The sequence below is a fragment of the Balaenoptera borealis genome (genome assembly GCF_965194805.1).
Source record: "Balaenoptera borealis genome assembly, chromosome: 10".
Lineage (NCBI taxonomy): Eukaryota > Metazoa > Chordata > Mammalia > Artiodactyla > Balaenopteridae > Balaenoptera > Balaenoptera borealis.
The window spans coordinates 12,236,350-12,257,452 of record NC_138874.1 but is presented as its reverse complement, the minus strand read 5'-3'; the positions used below and the strand labels follow the sequence as shown (position 1 = coordinate 12,257,452).

At 41.6% G+C, this 21,103-nt stretch overlaps 1 protein-coding gene across 2 annotated transcripts in view; it reads left to right on the top strand.

The window, feature by feature from the left end:
• MAP10 (microtubule associated protein 10) overlaps nucleotides 1-21,103 on the top strand; it is a 137,813-nt gene that overhangs the window by 51,396 nt on the left and 65,314 nt on the right. The gene's annotated exons all lie outside the window — the stretch shown is intronic.

Below are 21,103 nucleotides of genomic sequence, written 5' to 3'. Positions count from 1 at the left end.
TTTGCACCAGCCCTTTAGGAGTCAAGGCCTTGAAGGCCACAGCTGTAAAACAGTAAGACTTGGTTCATGAGAAGAGGTCTAGAGTGTCCAACCACATAAGTCAGATGCCCAGAAATCACCGCATACCCCTTTTCTTCACTTCCCACTCCCGGCATCTCTCTGGACCCCAAGTCCTGTTAACTCTTCCTCCTTCATGTCTCCATCTTCAGTTTCCAGTGATCCCTTCCTGGCTTTCATGCGTTATTTTGGTTTCCTCATCACCTGACCTATGCACTGAGAGTGAGCTTTCTAAAATGCAGATCTCCTCATGACACTTTCCTGTTTGAAGTCCTTCGATGGCTTCTCATTTCCTTTAAGATTAGAATAACAACTGATATGTAATAAGGGATCATGATGTGCCGGGCACTGTATTTTTATTCTTTTATCATTTTACATTGCTATGATAACTCTTTGAAACAAGGATGTATATTAGTCCTACGTACATATGATTAAACTAATGCTTAGAGAATGTAAGTATCTTTCTAGAGCCATGCATCAAATCCATGATGGGAATCCAAACCAGATGCATTAGACTCCCAAGCCTGAGACCGTAACCCATGTGGCATGATGAAATAAAACTTCCAGGCAGGGACTTCTGTTTCTGGAGGACAGTGTGAGGAGCTCTATGGACCCACCCCCCAGGGAAACAAGCCAAACTGGTGAACATTGTTTTTTTTTAAAAAAACCAAGCCATTTAAAGTTTCTGAAAACTTTCCTAAGAGCATACAGCAAGTAAGCATTTATTCAAGAAAATCTACTAAAACTGGGTGAGAACAGCAAGAGTGTTCTCTTGTGGTGTTTGAACAACAGCCCACTTTTTCCCTCTCCCTCACCTGCACTCAGCTCAGCCTGATAGAATCTCCTCTCCAAGTAGGTTGTGGCCAAAAAGACACGGCTCCTGTTCCCCTCAGCTCCCAGTCAAGGGTTACCTGCCACTGGGAGGGGAGGACTGTGGTCATTCATCATCTCCTCCAACTCCATGTTGAAAAGGTTAAATTCCTGGTGAGTGTGGCTGAGAATTTGGGGCCTACCTTCCTCCACTGAGAGTCCACACTCAGAGAATGGATGCTCTGCTATGGGCAGGGCAGGCTGAAAATCCTGGGGCCCTGACTGTCTCACCCCACCTTGATAATAAAGATTCTACATCAGGAGGGGAAAGTCAAGAAGACCGGAGAGCTCTCCCAGCCAGCATGCAGAGTAGTGGCTTAGATGTTTTGTCCATGGGGAGAAGCAAGCAGTAAGAAGAGAACGCTAAAGCTCTCCAAAGGAACTGACTTCATTTGTGGGGAGTTCAAACCTAAGGGTGGTGTCGAAAACAATAATAGCTCCTCTTGATGAAGAGCAGCAAGCTAGATCAGGCCGGCTAGTTCACCAGAGCTGGCCTGAAATAAACTTTGCTTCAAGATCTTGGGATGGGTTGTGGAGGTTAGGTTGGCCAGAATAGCAATGATTTCACCCCTCTCAAATCTCAAATTACCAAAAGAACAGAGTCTGACTGCCGTGGCTTAGTTTGTATTCTATCCTTGGTCAGAATAGAGCAGAAATCCTTGGTCAACAGGACTGCATACAATGGCGCAGGTATTCTCTAGAGGAAAATCAGAAAGGAAAGGGACAGTGCATGGGAAAATCCAATAAATTCTCTAAGGATCTAAGTTGAAGTGACCGGGTTAAGAAAGGGGCAACCCTTGGAAGGATGTCTTTGAGCATCTAGAGGGTGGATTGGAAGAAATAGTGATGGTAAGATATAATCAGTTTTTTTTTTTCATTCAAAAACACTGAATATCTTTTATGTGCTATGCATTGGCTTGAAAATTTGAGTGTAGAATGACAGCCATTTCTGTTTTGAATTTACACTTGTGTGGCAAAGACTGTGTGTAATGTGCTGGAATTGTAGCTTTTGGCTAATTCGTTGGAAGACCCATTACTTTTCTTAGTGAAACTGATAGAGGTTTTTAATGTTTCAGATAAGGGACATTGATAACTCTAGGCATCTCAACCCAAACACATTTCTGGAGAATGCTAAAATTCTAGGGCTGGAATATAAGAAGTCATTAAAACCTGCATTTTATTTTTACTGTTTATTATTCATTTTCAGGTTTTGCTAAACAAATTTATTTCCTCCTTCCTTTCCTTCCCTTCTTTCTTTATCCCTTTCTTTCTTTCTTTCCTTTCTTTCTGCCTTTCTTCCTTCCTTCCTTTCTTTCTTTCTCTTTCTATCTCTTTCTTTTCCTTCCTTCCAATATCTCCCCCATATTTGGTAAACAAAACCAGTATTATGCAGCAGTCAACTGCCCAGAAATCCTTCAGCCTCAGAAGCAGAAAGGAGTGGAGACATGTGCAGTGAATGGGACTGGGAACTTATTACTTGAATAACTGTATAGAGAGGGGGAGAAAGTCGTCCCTAATCATGGTTGGCAAGGAGACTCAAGGGAACAGCTGGGTTGAGAGCAGGTTATCTCCAGGAATTTTCTCCTCCTCTCTTTATGGGCAGGCAGAAGAATATTTCCATAAGTGTTTGAGGCTGTTGAAAGTTATAAAAGAGCCCTGTGTGAAGAGAAATGCTCCGTGGATTAGACGAAAAGATCAGCGAGCCTGGGAAATCATGAATTAATTTTGGTGAACCAATTTGAAGAGAAATATTTTTAAATGGCAGAAAGTGAGCGAGACTGAAGTAGAAAATAATATAGTACAATAGACAACTGTGAATTGAGCTATAAAGATTTAATTTTAATTAATATATAATTAGGTACAATTTAGAATGTAATGATCGCTATAGGATTAGGTATCTTATTTTCCATTCTGTTTTGACTATGCAAGCCCAGTCTTGAATTGCAAGCGCAGACATGGATTGTTTAGTCGATACCAAAAACTAGAACAAGTGTACCCAAATTGCACAGGATTTTACTGAAAAATGCTAAAGGATTGTAGTTCTATCATTTTCTGCTTTTGTTCTGTTGGGATGGATTTGAGGATGTTTGCCAGTACCATCAGAAATCACTTGTAATGGCATCGTGGGAGGAGTGATCATGCTCGAATGGGAATGTGCCGGCTGTAACGTGCTGGATCAGGCTGCCCCGACACCAGGACTGCAAGTGCGCCTGGGAATCCTCATTCTGGAAGGATGACTTAAGGCAGGGTTTCCACATTCCACTGCATGTTACAATCACCGGGGAGCTTTTCCAGCTATCAGTGCCTGGGGCCCATGCTACACCAATTACATAGTATCTTCGGGGATCAGGCGTATCTCTTTTCTCAAACGTCTCTAGGTTATTGCAACTTACAGAAAGAGCTCAGAACCATGGCCTTGGGAGAAGCAGGACAGCAAATGAAATTGCCTGTAGAACTGACAGTGACAAAAGAACAGAGATGAGACTAGTGGAAAAGGTGGCCAGAGAAAATCAATACAAGGGAGGACATGATGGGTTTCAGACTGAATAGCCGAAGAATGCTCACATTTTGTCCAAAGTGGGAAAGAGAGCTAGAGCATTCCTTTTTCCAACACCCTGAAGCCCAGAGACACAGCAAAGGAGCTGGAATATGGTTGGAATTCCTTGAGCAGAGGGGATTCCTAAGAAACGTCAAACCACAGTGGACAATGGTTCCTTCAGACAAAGATCTTGAGAGTCTTGTTAATTTCAAAGAACACAAATCCAAAAACAAGATAAGTTTTGGAGAACAAAGATTTCTTCCCAAGGGTAGCAATGGCTAACAGGCAGGCAGACCACGTTCTTCCTGCAGGAGGTTACGAGGAGGCCAGTGGAGCCGAGTTCAACAAGAAAACGTTAGTAACAGGGGAGACTCCAGTGGTTGCCATCTTCAAAAGGCATTTATGAACTCAACCTGGCATTCCAACTACGGTTGCCAGATCAATCACCAGACACCCAGATAAATGTGGACTTTACATAAACAATGAAGAACTTTTTAGAATTGCATAGGGCATATTTATACCAAAAATGTATGCATTGTTTGCCTGAAATTCAAATTTAACTGGGCCTCCTCCACTTTTATTTGCTAAATCTGGCAACTCTTATTCCCAGTGACTTTCTAGTAATATTTTCTAAAGTGCTAGTCTTGGAGGTGGGAAATGGCTGAGTAATGGAACCAGACTCAGCAGGGTGCCCAGATGAATGGAACCAGCTGAGTATATGGTGGTCTGATGGGAAAGACAGACTGTCCACTAGGTACAGCCATCAGTGTTCACTGTGAGCACAAGGTTCAAATGGTTTCCAGCAGAGATGCCAGAGTCTCCTAATAAGAAGTGCTCACGGGGGTGGAGTCAAGATGGCATATGAGGAGGACACAGAATTCGCGTCTCCACACAGCTAGGGCACCTACCCAGCACCAGTGGGGGACCACGGACACCTAAGGGGACGGGAGGAACCCCCAGCGACCGGGTAGGATGTGGGGTGCGGGGAGAGTGAAGGGGGAGGAGAAGTGGAGGTGGGATGGGACTGGCGCCCCTGAGGGGCGGCTTGGGGAAGAGAAGGGATCCCACTCCCGAAGGGGGAAATTGGGGGACCATTGGGAGGGCAGAGGATCAAAAGGGAGTGTGGCCAGGTTTCCCCTGCCCACTTGGGCCCCAGGGAGCTTGCTGAGATCCCGGGCCTGATCCTCTGCTCACTGAGGCCCCTTCCAGCCATGCGGGTCCTGAGGGAGTGGGAGGGCAGGGAGAGCAAAAGTAAAGGCCAGACCTCCAGGACCGGCACCCCTGAAGGATGGCTGGGGGACGGAAGGAGTTCCTACACCCAGCGGGACCCACCCATGCTTAGGGGTCCAGTGGCTACAGGGGAGGCCCTGGGGGAGACGGTGGGGGAGGGGTGTGAAGGAACGGAGGAGAACGGGGCCAGCGCTTTCCCTGTCTACTTAGGCACCAGGGAACGTGTTGGGCTCCTGGTCCTAATCCTCTGCCCTCGGAGCCTCCCTCCTGCCGTGCAGAGCCCAAGCCCTGCCCCTACACCCCCAGCCAGGGCCCCACCTCTACATGCAGAGACGCCCTCTGAGACCCCCTCCAATGTGCTGGGCCTAAACCCCACCCGCACACCCTCACCCAGGGCCCTACCTCCAAACTCTGGAACTCCACACTCCAGAGGCCCTCCTTTCCACATGCTGCCTCTCCCGTTCTGCGCAGGTCCTAAGCAGAGGCCCCGCCCCACACTTGAACGTTGCCCCGCCTAGGCCCCGCCCCACACCGAAATGTCACCCCCCCCACCTGCCTAGGTCCTGCTGTACCCTAAACCCCACCCCTGCCTAAGTTCCAACTCTCACCTAAACCCTGCCCCTATAACCAAGGCTTTTTTTTTTTTCTTTTTTCCTCTTTTAGATTGGGCTTCTGTTTTACCTTGTTGATTCATTGCTGTTGATTCTTTTATATTTTTATTTTTCCTAATAAATCTTTTGTTTTTCTAATTTTATTTTATTCTTTATACTTTGTTAGTGATCTCTCCTTTTGGCTTGTTCACCCACCCCCTTTTTTTTTTCTGTTGTGGTTTTATTCTACCTTGTTGCAGTTGTTTCAATCATAGTTTTATTTTTCCTAATATATATATATATTTTTTTTAATAAATTTATTTATTTATTTTTGGCTGTGTTGGGTCTTCGTTTCTGTGTGAGGGCTTTCTCTAGTTGCGGTGAGTGGGGGCCACTCTTCATCGTGGTGCGTGGGCCTCTCACTATTGCGGCCTCTCTTGTGGAGCACAGGCTCCAGACGCGCAGGCTCAGTAGTTGTGGCTCATGGGCCCAGCTGCTCCGCGGCATGTAGGATCTTCCCAGACCAGGGCTCGAACCCGTGTCCCCTGCATTGGCAGGCAGATTTTCAACCACTGCGCCACCAGGGAAGCCCCCTAATATATTTTTTATCTTTCTAATTTTACTTTGTTTTTAATTCTTTGATACTGTACTGCTCCTTTTTTCTTTCTTTCTTCCTTTTTTTTTTTTTTTTTTTAACCATGCCACGAAGCTTGCAGGATCTTTGTGCCCAAGCCAGAGGTCAGGCCCGAGCTCCTGTGGTGGGAGCTCCGAATCCAAACCACTGGACTAATAGAGAACCTCAGACCCCAGGGAATATCAATCAGAGTGAGGCCTCCCAGAGGTCCTCATCTCAGCACGAAGACCCAGCTCTATCCAACTGCCTGCAAATTCCAGTGCTGGACGTCTCGGGCCAAACAACCAGTAAGACAGAATACAGCACCACACATCAAAAAAAAAAAAAAAAAAAAATGAAACAACAAAAAAATATGTTACAGACCAAGGAGCAAGGTAAAAACCTACAGGACCAAACAAATGAAGACAAAATAGGCAACCTACCTGAAAAACAATTCAGAGTACTGATAGTAAAGATGATCCAAACCTCAGAAACAGAATGGAGAAAATACAAGAAACATTTAACAAGGATCTATGAGAACTAAAGAGCAAATAAACAGTGATGAACAGCACAATTACTGAAATTAAGAATACTCTAGAAGGAATCAATAACAGAATAACTGAGGTAGAAGAACGGATAAGTGAGCTGGAAGATAAAATGGTGGAAATAACTGCCAGGGAGCAGAATAAAGAAAAAAGAATGAAAAGAATTAAGGCCAGTCTCAGAGACGTCTTGGACAATATTAAACGCACCAACATTCGAATTATAGGGGTCCCAGAAGAAGAAGAGAAAAAGAAAGGGTCTGAGAAAATATTTGAAGAGATTATAGTCAAAAACTTCCCTAACATGGGAAAGGAAATACTCAATCAAGTCCAGGAAGCACAGAGAGTACCATACAGGATAAACCCAAAGAGAAACACGCCGAGACACATATTAATCAAACTATCAAAAATTAAATACAAAGAAAAAATATTAAAAGCAGCAAGGGAAAAGCAACAAATAACATACAAGGGAATCCTGATAAGGTTAACAGCTGATCTTTCAGCAGAAACTCTGCAAGCCATAAGGGAGTGGCAGGACATATTTAAAGTGATGAAAGGGAAAAACCTACAACCAAGATTACTCTACCTAGCAAGGATCTCATTCAGATTCCACGGAGAAATTAAAACCTTTACAGACAAACAAAAGCTAAGAGAATTCAGCACCACCAAACCAGCTTTACAACAAATGCTAAAGGAACTTCTCTAGGCAGGAAACACAAGAGAAGGAAAAGACCTACAAAAACAAACCCAAAACAATTAAGAAAATGGTAATAGGAACATACATATTGATAACTACCTTAAATGTAAATGGGTTAAATGCTCCAACCAAAAGACATAGACTGGCTGAATGGATACAAAAACAAGACCCGTATATATGTTGTCTACAAGAGACCCACTTCACACCCAGGGACACGTACAGACTGAAAGTGAGGGGATGGAAAAAGATATTCCATGCAAATGGAAATCAAAAGGAAGCTGGAGTAGCAATTCTCATATCAGACAATATAGACTTTAAAATAAAGACTATTACGAGAGACAAAGAAGGACACTACATAATGATCAAGGGATCAATTCAAGAAGAAGATATAACAATTGTAAATATTTATGCACCCAACATAGGAGCACCTCAGTACATAAGGCAAATGCTAACAGCCATAAAAGGGGAAATCGACAGTAACACAATCACAGTAGTGGACTTCAACACCCCACTTTCACCAATGGACAGATTGTCCAAAGTGAATATAAATAAGGAAACACAAGCTTTAAATGATACATTAAACAAGATGGACTTAATTGATATTTATAGGACATTCCATCCAAAAACAACAGAATACACTTTCTTCTCAAGGGCTCATGGAACATTCTCCAGGATAGATCATATCTTGAGTCACAAATCAAGCCTTGGTAAATTTAAGAACATTGAAATCGTATCAAGTATCTTTTCCGACCACAATGCTATGAGACTAGATATCAATTACAGGAAAAAACCTGTAAAAAATACAAACACATGGAAGCTAAACAATACACTACTAAATAACCAAGAGATCACTGAAGAAATCAGAGGAAATCAAAAAACACCTAGAGACAAATGACAATGAAAGCACGACGACCCAAAACCTATGGGATGCAGCAAAAGCAGTTCTAAGATGGAAGTTTATAGCAATACAATCCTACCTCAAGAAACAAGAAAAATCTCAAATAAACAACCTAAACTTACACCTAAAGTAATTAGAAAGAGAAGAGGAAAAAAAAAACCCCCAAAGTTAGCAGAAGGAAAGAAATCATAAAGATCAGATCAGAAATAAATGAAAAAGAAATGAAGGAAACAATACAAAAGATCAATAAAACTAAAAGCTGGTTCTTTGAGAAGACAAACAAAATTGATAAACCATTAGTCAGACTCATCAAGAAAAAAAGGGAGAAGACTCAAATCAACAGAATTAGAAATGAAAAAGCAGAAGTAACAACTGACACTGCAGAAATAAAAAGGATCATGAGAGATTACTACAAGCAACTATATGCCAATCAAATGGACAGCCTTGAAGAAATGGACAAATTCTTAGAAAAGCACAACCTTCCGAGACTGAACCATGAAGAAATAGAAAGTAGAAACAGACCAATCACAAGCACTGAAATTGAAACTGTGATTAAAAGTCTTCCAAAAAACAAAAGCCCAGGGCCAGATAGCTTCACAGGCAAATTCTATCAAACATTAAGAGAAAAGCTAACACCTATCCTCAAATTCTTCCAAAATATAGCAGAGGGAGGAACACTCCCAAATTCATTCTATGAGGCCACCATCACTCTGATACCAAAACCAAAGATGTCACAGAAAAAGAAAATTACGGCCAATATCACTGATGAACATAGATGCAAAAATCCTCAACAAAATACTAGCAAACAGAATCCAACAGCATGTTAAAAAAGATCATACACCATGATCAAGTGGGGTTTATCCCAGGAATGCAAGGATTCTTCAATATATGCAAATCAATCACTGTGATACACCATATTAACAAACTGAAGGATAAAAACCATATGATAATCTCAATAGATGCAGAAAAAAGCTTTTGACAAAATTCAACACCCATTTATGATAAAAACTCTCTAGATAGTAGGCATACTGGGAACCTACCTCAACCTAATAAAGGCCATATATGACAAAAACACAGCTGACATCATTCTCAATGGTTAAAAACTGAAACCATTTACTCTAAGATCAGGAACAAGACAAGGTTGCCCCTCTCACCACTGTTATTCAACATAGGTTTGGAATTTTTACCCACAGCAATCAGAGAAGAAAAAGAAATAAAAGGAATCCAAATCAGAAAAGAAGTAAAACTGTCACTGTTTGCAGATGACATGATACTATACATAGAGAATCCTAAAGATGCTACCAGAAAACTACTAGAGCTAATCAATGAATTTGGTAGAGTAGCAGGATACAAAATTAATGCACAGAAATCTCTTGCATTCCTATAAACTAAGGATGAAAAATCTGAAAGAGAAATTAAGGAAACACTCTGAATTACCACTGCAACACAAAGAATAAAATATCTAGGAATAAACCTACCTAAGGAGACAAAAGACCTGAATGCAGAAAACTATAAGACACTAATGAAAGAAATTAAAGATGATACGAACAGATGGAGAGATATACTATGTTCTTGGATTGGAAGAATCAACATTGTGAAAATCACTATACTACCCAAAGCAATCTACAGATTCAATGCAATCCCTATCAAACTGCCAATGGCATTTTTCACAGAACTAGAACAAAAAATTGCATAATTTGTATGGAAACACAAAAGACCCCGAATAGCCAAAACAATCTTGAGAAAGAAAAACAGAGCTGGAGGAATTGCGTTCCCAGACTTCAGACTATACTACAAAGCTACAGTCATCAAGACAGTATGATACTGGCACAAAAACAGAAATACAGATCAATGGAACAGGGTAGAAAGCCCAGAGATAAACCCACACACGTATGGTCACCTTATCTTTGATAAAGGAGGCAAGAGTATACAATGGAGAAAAGACAGCCTCTTCAATAAGTGATGCTGGGAAAATTGGAAAGCTACATGTAAAAGAATGAAATTAGAACACTCCCTAACACCATACACAAAAATAAACTGAAAATGGATTAAAGACCGAAATGTAAGTCCAGACACTATATAAAACTCTTAGAGGAAAACATAGGCAGAACACTCTATGACATAAATCACAGCAAGATCCTTTTTGACCCACCTCCTAGAGAAATGGAAATAAAAACAAAAATAAACAAATGGGACCTAATGAAACTTAAAAACTTTTGCACAGCAAAGGAAACCATAAACAAGACGAGAAGACAACCCTCAGAATGGGAGAAAATATTTTCAAACGAAGCAACTGACAAAGGATTAGTCGCCAAAATATACAAGCAGCTCATGCAACTCAATATTAAAAAAACAAACAACCCAATCCAAAAATGTGCAGAAGACCTAAATAGACATTTCTCCAAAGAAGATATACAGATTGCCAACAAAAACATGAAAAGTTGCTCAACATCACTCATCATTAGAGAAATGCAAATCAAAACTACAATGAGGTATCACCTCACACCAGTCAGAATGGCCATCATCAAAAAAATCTACAAACAAATGCTGGAGAGGGTGTGGAGAAAACGGAACCCTCTTGCACTCTTGGTGGGAATGTAAATTGGTACAGCCACTATGGAGAACAGTATGGAGGTTCCTTAAAAAACTAAAAATAGAACTACCATATGACCCAGCAATCCCACTACCGGGCATATAACCTGAGAAAACCATAATTCAAAAAGAGACATGGGGCTTCCCTGGTGGCGCAGTGGTTGAGAATCTGCCTGCCAATGCAGGGGACACGGGTTCGAGCCCTGGTCTGGGAAGATCCCACGTGCCGCAGAGCGGCTGGGCCTTTGAGCCACAATTACTGAGCCTGCACCTCTGGAGCCTGGGCTCCGCAACAAGAGAGGCTGCGATGGTGAGAGGCCCGCACACCACGATGAAGAGTGGCCCCCGCTTGCCACACTTAGAGAAAGCCCTCACACAGAAACGAAGACCCAACACAGCCATAAATAAATAAATAAACAAATACTTTTAAAAAAAAGAGAGAGACATGTACCACGATGTTCATTGCAGCACTATTTACAATAGCCAGGACATGGAAGCAACCTAAGTTTCCATGAACAGATGAATGGATAAAGAAGATGTGGCACATATATACAATGGAATATTATTCAGCAATAAAAAAAAAACGAAATTGAGTTATTTGTAGTGAGGTGGATGGACCTAGAGTCTGTCATACAGAGTGAAGTAAGTCAGAAAGAGGAAAACAAATACCGTACACTAACACATATATATGGAATCAAAAAAAAAAATGGTTCTGATGAACCTAGGGGCAGGACAGGAATAAAGACACAGACGTAGAGAATGGACTTGAGGACACACTGAGGGGGAAGGGTAAGCTGGGACGAAGTGAGAGAGTAGCACTGACATATATACACTACCAAATGTAAAATAGATAGCTAGTGGGAAGCAGCTGCATGGCACAAGGAGATCAGCTCGGTGCTTTCCAACTACCTAGAAGGGTGGGATAAGGAGTGTGGGAGGGAGACGCAAGTGGGAGGGGATATGGGGATATACGTATGCATATAGCTGGTTCCCTTTGTTATACAGCAGAAACACAGCACTGTAAAACAATTATACTCCAATAAAGATGTTAAAAAAAAAAAAGTGCTTACGAAAGGAAGGTGCTCTGGTGTGCAGTACTGGAAGTTTCCTGGTCAGTAGTCAGTACATAGGACAGTCAACAGGCTGCAAGCTCTGGTCCCAGGAGAAGGCCTAATGAGATCCAAGTAGAGACCCAGAACTAGCAGTGCTCTGAGATCCTAGATGGGCACCTTAAAGTAAGGCTAAGAGAGAAGCTTGCTTAGTGTACCTGGGGTACCACAACATCAGGGCAAACTAGCAACAAGCAGCAAAATGTACATACACACATATCCTTACCTTTCTACCTATCTATATCTGTCTATCTATCCATCTACCTATCTATCTATCCATCTACCTTTCTATCTATCTATCTATCCATCTATCTATCTATCTATCTATCCATTATCATTCATCTGGCATCTATCTATCTATACATCTGTCTGTCTTTCTATTTATCTATCTATCTATCTCTCTATCCATCCATCCATCTACCTATCTATCTATCTCTCTGTCTTTCTACCTCCCTATCTACCTATAATCTATGTTTCTATCTTCTATATCTATCTATCTATCTATCTACCTATCTATCCATCATCTATTGTTCATCTGGTATCTATCTATCTGTCATCTATCCATCATCTATCATTCATCTGGTATCTATCATCTATCTATCTACCTATCTGTCTATCTACGTAGAACACCACCTTAGGAAACTGGCCTAATGCTTCCTACGTCACACTAAAATTGATTCTGAGGACGGAGCACATTGCTAAACCTGCTGGTGAGGATGGCCTGACTGTAGCCATGGGGGGAAGGAATAATTGCAGAGTCATGGGATGGAGACCCAGGACTAAGCTGGCAGTATCTCTATAGGGTTTGCAGGCATCTTCACAAAACAGGCTGGATAAAATGTCACAGCTCTTATTTGGCAGTTTATACAGCGGCAAATCAACGTTTTGTTTCTCCCGTCTATCCCCTGAAAGTGCGAAAGTGTCCAGTGACAGAAAAATGTCTGAAATCCCTGACTATGAAGCCGCATTCTAGCAGTGACTGGTGAACCACTGGCCAGAGCTGGTGTCTGTGCAGGATGGTGCATGGTTGATTTCACTTAGAGAAGCCAGAGAATATACTCAAATGTCCAATCAGAAAGTGTTCTATTAAGGAATGCCATTCTTCCAAAAGCCTAATCCTGATTTAATTTATAATTGTTTATTATGCAAGATTTCCAGTAGCCTGAGAGTTCTGTGTTCCCCTCATTGAATGCAGATTCTAGTCAGGCGCAACCTAGAGGTGTTGGAGGTTTGACCCTCAGAAATGGTGGAAAGTGGATTCTAGTAACCGTGTATAATCTTTTTAACTTCCAAACGCAGATGTTTAAGCAGTAACTTCCTTCTTGACTCTATGCAGCTAGGACGGAACCAAGGGTTCACGATTTGCTAAGTTCTGTATAAAATAAAGCAGGGTTATGATTATTTAGGAATCAACCCTGGATTCTCCAAAATCTCTCATATCCATTGATGGTGTTTAAGTTGTGCCAGCATCACTCTCTGAAACTGGTCATTTCAATGCAAATGATCCTTTTGAAGGGTCAGCTAAGTTAATGGCTTGATATAAAGGAAGAATCAATGTAGTGATTAACGTTTTCTACTCAATGGAATGTATTGCACAGGGCATTTGGCTTCCATCTAGGATTAACCTTTGAAATGGAATATAATAGTATTGATCATATTAGACCTCATCAGCAACCTTTGATACCTTTGACCTCTGATTAGATAGTTAAACATACGAGGTCCACTGGAGGTATGCTCTAGAAGTGGACAAATTTGTTCTAAAGCAGTTCTTATCTTTAAGAATGACACAGTTCTGTTCTTTTAATTTATTTTTATTTTTGGCTGCGTTGGGTCTTTGTTGCTGCGTGCGAGCTTTTCTCTAGTTCCGGCAAGCGGGGGCTACTCTTCGTTGTGGTGCGCGGGCTTCTCATTGCGGTGGCTTCTCTTGTTGGGGAGCACGGGCTCTAGGCGTGCAGGCTTCATTAGTTGTGGCACGCGGGCTCAGTAGTTGTGGCTCATGGGCTCTAGAGCGCAGGCTCAGTAGTTGTGGCACACAGGCTTAGTTGTTCCACGGCATGTGGGATCTTCCTGGACCAGGGCTTGAACCTGTGTCCCCTGCATTGGCAGGCGGATTCTTAACCACTGTGCCACCAGGCAAGTTCCTCTTTTAATAATTAATAAGAATTAAATGATTGGTTTCTGAAGTTGAATGCTGGGTACAGCACCACTTCCTTGAGTAAGAGTAGCAGGAAGACTGGGCAGCAAAAGGCAGATGAAAGGGTGACTTGTAATCAGGGCAAAGATGACCTCAGAATTATGCGAGGACCTTTGAGTTCCCTTATTCTTTCTCTCCCTTTATAGTACACACCCAAAGACAAATCTACAGAATATGTGTACCTCTTTTATAATTGAAGTACCAGAAAAGCAAGTTCTGGCAACACCAGAAAACACCTTGTTAGTTTATTGTGAGTATCCATCATTGTATAAACCAATTTAATGGGGTACTATAGTTGCCAAGTTGTCTGATCTCCAGATTTTCTCAGCATTTCCCATCTGCTCACACAATAGCCAGAAGATGTTTGCTTTCCTGGATATAGAATAATGCTTTAAAACTGCATGAAGGAATCTACTCACCCAAGCTGTTTTAATAAGTTTAAGTGTATGAAATATTCACCTCACAGGATATATGCCCATATGCTATCAGATGATTAGTCACAAACCTGGACAGTTAATTATCCTGGTCACTAAGCCCATCTTTATGGCTAAAATACGAGGGGCTCCATGAACCAGCCTGTCTTACTTATCTCTGACAACAATTTTCACCGAGCGCACAGGGCTTTCTCCACGTTGTCATGACATTTTATTTGTCTATCCATCGTGTAAATGGTTATTCCTTGTTGTCAACCATTGCAGCATATTTGGAGGCAGATGGCCTCCTGGCATTTTACATAATACCCCGAACCATCTCCTTTGAGGCTCTCATATGTTCTTAAACACTCCTAGTGAACATTGAAATTCTGTTCTGTCTTCAGAGGGAGCCAGGAAGGAAGTTCCTGGAATAAAAATACCATAAACTGTTGATTGGAAGCCTACTTTCCACTATTTCTAGACTCAAAAATTCTAGCCCTCCTACAGTCTGACCAATAAGAAGAAACCACATTCTATAAGGGGGAAAAAAGAACCCTTGGGCTACAGAAAGGACACATAGTAATTTTTCTCTGTTCTCTCCCTATTAAAAATCATTACTCAGATTTGGCACTTAATGGAGAGATAATAGGTGAACGTATCATTAAGGTTACATTTTCCCAAAAAGAATAGATATATCTATGTGTGGAACTGAATCACTTTGCTGTACACCTGAAACTAACACAACACTGTAAATCAACTGTACTCCAATATAAAATAAAATATTTTTAAAAAGATTACATTTTCCCAGAGACAGAATTGCTTGTACTTCCTGTTCACTGTATTTTTAAGTCAGGATACATATCAAATAGTACATGTATAATTAGATTGCAGATATTATCATATACCTGTTTAGATACTATATTTCTATTTATACATATATATATATATATATCAAAGGATACCTACTTAATATTAAAAGTAATTCTCTCTAGGTGGTATAATTATCAGTGAATTTTACTTCATCCTGTTTGCTTTTTGGTAGTTTAAAATTTTTTTATCCAAGAATAGGCTTTACTTGTGTAATAACTTTAGAAATGTTAAAACAACCCTTTCTAAACTGAACGTGGGATCTGTATGTGAGTATAAATCATGCATGCCTACCCCAATTATACAAGCCATGGGAATCGAAAGATAGCCTCCTGTCTGTCTCTCCCATGGGTGTACAGCTGAACTGCATGATGTGTCCCCACTGCCACTGCCGCAGAGCCCTGGCCAGCACGGAGGAAGGGGTGCTCTGGGGATCAGACGAAGCCATCGCCATCTTACACTTTGATTTCCTGGGAAAATAGCGGTGGGCAGGAATGTACTATCAAAAAAAGAGACTAGAGAGAAACTAATGTTTAGTAAGTGTCTCTTGATGGCCTGGGTAGTTGATGTGTGCGTTGTCTCATTTTTCCTTCATTAACTAGTATCATTCCTATTTCCAGAAAAGGAAAGTGACAGGGAGTCTCTCGTGGTGACCACTGACCTATGACAGAGCCCGGGTTTGAACTGATCCTAAAAATTGCAGCTCTCTCCACTCTACCCCACTGCACTATGTTTCCCAATTTCTAGAGAAAATTGGCAGACTGATGTGACACAGACCACCTGTCAGTCACCCGTAACTACTGTTTCTCTAGTGCTTTCCTATCATGATTTCTCTTGACATTGGGAAGTAAATGCCCTCCAAACTCTTTACAGGGCTATCTTTTCACTATCCTTTTAGTTGCAAACCCACCCAATTAATAAATTATTTTGGACCTTTGATTTAAAAAAACCCATATATAATATTCAGGTTCTAACTTATACCATAGTACCATATACGTTGACTAGCTTACTATCAGAGTGACAAGAACCGTCTCAGGCAAGTCAACAAACCCTGACGTGGAATGGATAAGTATGGGGTGACCTGCTTTCCAATCAGCCAGCTTATTTTGACTTGATTCACAGTGATGTGAAGATTGACCTTCCAAACCAGGCTGGTCCACCTCCCATGAAACAGCCTTGACAGGCCATCGCCACAGGAGCCCCGTTAGTGATGGGGATGGAGGCAAGGGTGGGAAGTCACCGTAGGTTTGGAAATCCTTCCTTTTATGGACTTGCAACCTACTGTCCTGCAGCCACACTCAAAGTGGACAGAAGATTCTTCAAATGTTAGAAAACTGTGATTGGGTCTCTCTCTAATGTTCTCTCTCCTCCAGGTTAAACTTGTAGTTTCTTTGAACCAATCTAAGTGAATATTTATTGAGTGCTTGCTATGTGTTCTCCTTGGGTTGTCTCTTTTCATTCTCACACATCTTTACGGGGAAAGTATAATGGTCTCCAGACCCCTCTCCACCCTTGTCACTGGCTTTCAATCATATTAAAAATATTTTTTTAAACATCTTTATTGGAGTATAATTGCTTTACAGTGTTGTGTTAGTTTCTGCTGTATAACAAAGTGAATCAGCTATATGTATACATACATCCCCATATCCCCTCCCTCTTGCATCTCCTTCCCACCCTCCCTATCCCACCCCTCTAGGTGGTCACAAAGCACTGAGCTGATCTCCCTGTGCTATGCAGCTGCTTCCCACTAGCTATCTATTTTACATTTGGTAGTGTATATATGTCAATGCTACTCTCTCACTTCGTTCCAGCTTACCCTTGTCCCTCCCTGTGTCCTCAAGTCCATTCTCTACATCTGCATCTTTATTCCTGTCCTGGCCCTAGGTTCATCAGAACCTTTTTTTTTTTTAGATTCCATATATATGTGTTAGCATATGGTATTTGTTTTTCTTTTCCTGACTTACTTCACTCTGTATGACAGACTCTATTTCCATCCACCTCACTACAAATAGCTCAGTTTCCTTTCCTTTTATGGCTGAGTAATATTCCATTGTATATACGTGCCACATCTTCTTTATCCATTCATCTATTGATGGACACTTAGGTTGCTTCCATATCCTGGCTATTGTAAATAGAGCTGCAATGAACATTGTGGTACATGACTCTTTTTGAATTATGGTTTTCTCAGGGTATATGCCCAGTAGTGGTATTGCTGAGTCATATGGTAATTCTATTTTTAGTTTTTTAAGGAACCTCCATACTGTTCTCCATGGTGGCTGTATCAATTTACATTCCCAACAACAGTGCAAGAGTGTTCCCTTTTCTCCACACCCTCTCCAGCATTTACTGTTTGTAGATTTTTTTGATGATGGCCATTCTGACTGGTGTGAGGTGATACCTCATTGTAGTTTTGATTTGCATTTCTCTAATGATTAGTGATGTTGAGCATCCTTTCATGTGTTTGTTGTCAATCTGTATATCTTCATCAGAGAAATGTCTATTTAGGTCTTCTGTCCATTTTTGGATTGGGTTGTTTGTTTTTTTGATATTGAGCTGCATGAGCTGCTTGTGTATTTTGGAGATTAATCCTTTGTCAGTTGCTTCGTTTGAAAATATTTTCTCCCATTCTGACTTCAGACTATACTACAAAGCTACAGTAATCAAGACAGTGTGGTACTGGGACAAAAACAGAAATATAGATCAATGGAACAGGATAAAAAGCCCAGAGATAAACCCACACATATATGGTCACCTTATCTTTGATAAAGGAGGCAAGAGTATACAATGGAGAAAAGACAGCCTCTTCAATAAGTGGTGCTGGGAAAACTGGACAGCTACATGTAAAAGAATGAAATTAGAACACTTCCTAACACCATACACAAAAATAAACTCAAAATGAATTAAAGACCTAAATGTAAGGCCAGACACTATAATACTCTTAGAGGAAAACATAGGCAGAATATTCTATGACATAAATCACAGCAAGATCCTCACCTCCTAGAGAAATGGAAATAAAAACAAAAATAAACAAATGGGGCCTAATGAAACTTAAAAGCTTTTGCACAGCAAAGGAAACCATAAACAAGACGAAAAGACAACACTCATATTAAAATTTGACAAAAGTCTCTTCATGCATGATGCCTAGAATCTAAAGCTAACCAAGAAGAAGGTTACTAATCTCAACTGTTTCCCCTTCAGTCTTATCTGAAGATACCACTTTGGAGTGCATCCTTTCATGACTCTATGTATGTAAATCCCTCTCTTTGTCTCTGCTTCTCTCTCTTTTTCTCTCTTTGATGATTATAAAGTCTCCCATCACACACAGTGTAAACCTCCCAGTTTCTTTTGGGTTTTGTTTTGGGTCTTTCAATAAGATTGTACAGCTTGCTTTCATGGGTCCTGTCCCTTTGCTGCTAAATGTTAAAATTATCTTTAAAATTAGAAACAGTCTTCCAGGATTATATTCAGTTCTAACATTCTCGACTCTCTATTCTTTAAACTAGTACTTCTCAAACCATCTTCATCTGAATCAAATGGTAAAATGCTTGTAAATGCAGATTCCAGGACTTCCCTGGCCGTCCAGTGGTTAAGACTTCGCCTTCCAATGCAGGGGGTGCAGTTTTGATCCCTGGTCTGGGAGCTAAGATCCCACATGCCTTGTGGCCAAAACACCAAAAACATAAAACAGAAGCAATATTGTAACAAATTAAATAACGACTTTAAAAATGGTCCACATCAAAAAAAAAAAAAAAAAAAAACTTAAAAAAAAATGCGGAGTCCTGTGTCCCCCAAAACCAGATTCAGAATCTCTGAGGGTGCAGCAAAAATCCACATGTCAATGAATTCCTAGAGGTGGTGCCTGTCTACACTATGAGGCTGACGACACTGCTTTGTACATTTGCCTAAATAGGACCAAACATGTAATCCCTCCCACCCCCGGCTCCTCTGATTCAGGTGGAACAGATCAGCTCCAGCACCTTCCCCCAACGTGTATTCTTCAGCAAGTCCACACCACTGTCTCAGACCATGAGCAGTGACACGTGTAGGCCAGCATGTTTCAAGATACATTTTTTTTTAATGAGCCGACAGGGCTAAGCCCGTCATTGTTTACTCTGGCAAGGCTGAAAACAGCAGCAACCAACAAATATTTTGCCCTTCATGTGGCTTCTTGCAGTGTTCCAGCTGTTGCTTCACCCAGAGAGAGTGCCAGGCCTAAGGGTAAACAGACACTTAATTAGGTTAGGGTGAGCTCCAAAAACTTGCAAGCGGGCAAACCAATAATGCTGCCATGCTTTCTCACCAAGGATACTCCAATGTGTCCTAAGAAATAATTATCCTGAGCTGGGAGAGCTGTGGTTTCTCCCCGCCCCTCCCTGCTTTGAGTGTTTTCTTTGAACTCTATGACCTGATAGAGGATTTAATCACGAGGAATGCAGTGGTACCATTTCCCTTCAACCCCGCCGCAGGAGCGGGCATCCAGAGTTGGTCTTTGGATTCACGTTTCAGCAACAGACAAGTTACAACAACCCTTGGTATCAACAGCAGGGGCCGATTAGCAGAAGAATAACACTCCGTCCCTGGCCTGACACAAAAATGAAGACAGACGTGCTTCAACCAGGAAGAGATGCAGTTTGCTGAGAACAATTCGTGCTTGGTAGATCTCACCGTGTCCAGTGGAGCCGTTGTGGACACTTTCAATATGTTTCACTATATAGTTTATGGCTGTTATTGTACAAAATGACAACTGTCTGCTCCCCGTCGGCAAGGATCCCAGATGATCGAGCTGGAGTTCAGTGAGCCTGTTGCCTTCTGAGTGTGGCCAACACTGTGGCACTTCCTTCCCTCACGTCAGCCAGACCAAGAGACCCCTGTTCCTTTAAGGACCAGAGGAAACTAGATCACAAACGGACACGTCAGTGTGTACGCGCGTCCACTTGAGACGCCATTCATTTTGGTAGGCCCGTGGCCTTGAGCTATTTCCTGTCTTGTTTTGGGTGTTCATATTTTGTTTTCTGTTTTGTTAGACTATGCTTTTATGCTGGTTTTGTGGCATGTCTGCTCAACCAGGCTAAATTACATGCCCCAGAATTTCCTTTCAAGTACGTGAGAAACTGGGCTGAAAGAGACTCTCTCCTGAGAGGGGGAGAAGGGGAGCTGCAGGCTTTCTGTAGCGCACACACCCCTTCTCCCAGATGTTCCATCAAACACACATCTGGGGCCGTGAAGGGATGAAGACTTCAGATGAAACTGAAGTCTTTAATCACCTGACTGTTACGTTAGGGAAATTATCCTAGGTAGGCCTTACGTAATCAGTTGGAGAGATCCCTCCCTTTGGACAACGCTTTCAGCCTGTGCCCGACGGGTCCCGGCTGCTCCTGATCTTGCCATCCTGATGACCTGCCTTAACAGACTTTGAATCTGCTTAACCAGCCCCAACAATTGCATAAGCCAATTCCTTATAGTAGATCTATGGATCCCTCTATCTATCTGTCTGTCCATCCATCTGTCTGCCCAGTATCCATCATCTATCTGTCTACCTACCTATCTGTCCATCCTACTGATTCTGCCTCTGGTTAAGCCCTGGCTGATACAGCCGCCAACTCCTTAAGGTCAAGAACGATGTTTTTGTTTGTTTGTTTTTGTTTTTGAATCCACCGTAGCACATAGCACAGTGCTCTGTAAATACCTGGCACGTTAAAGAATGACTCTTGGGTTTTTTAATGAAGTGTAGTTACTGTGTGATTTATTCATCAGATACATATCTGCTTGACAACTCTCGGAGATCCATTCAATGTATCTGTATTTACTCAGCACCTGATAAAGGGAATAGTTGTGTGTGTGTGGTGTGTGTGTGTGTGTGTGTGTATTGTGTACATACATGCACACAAGATG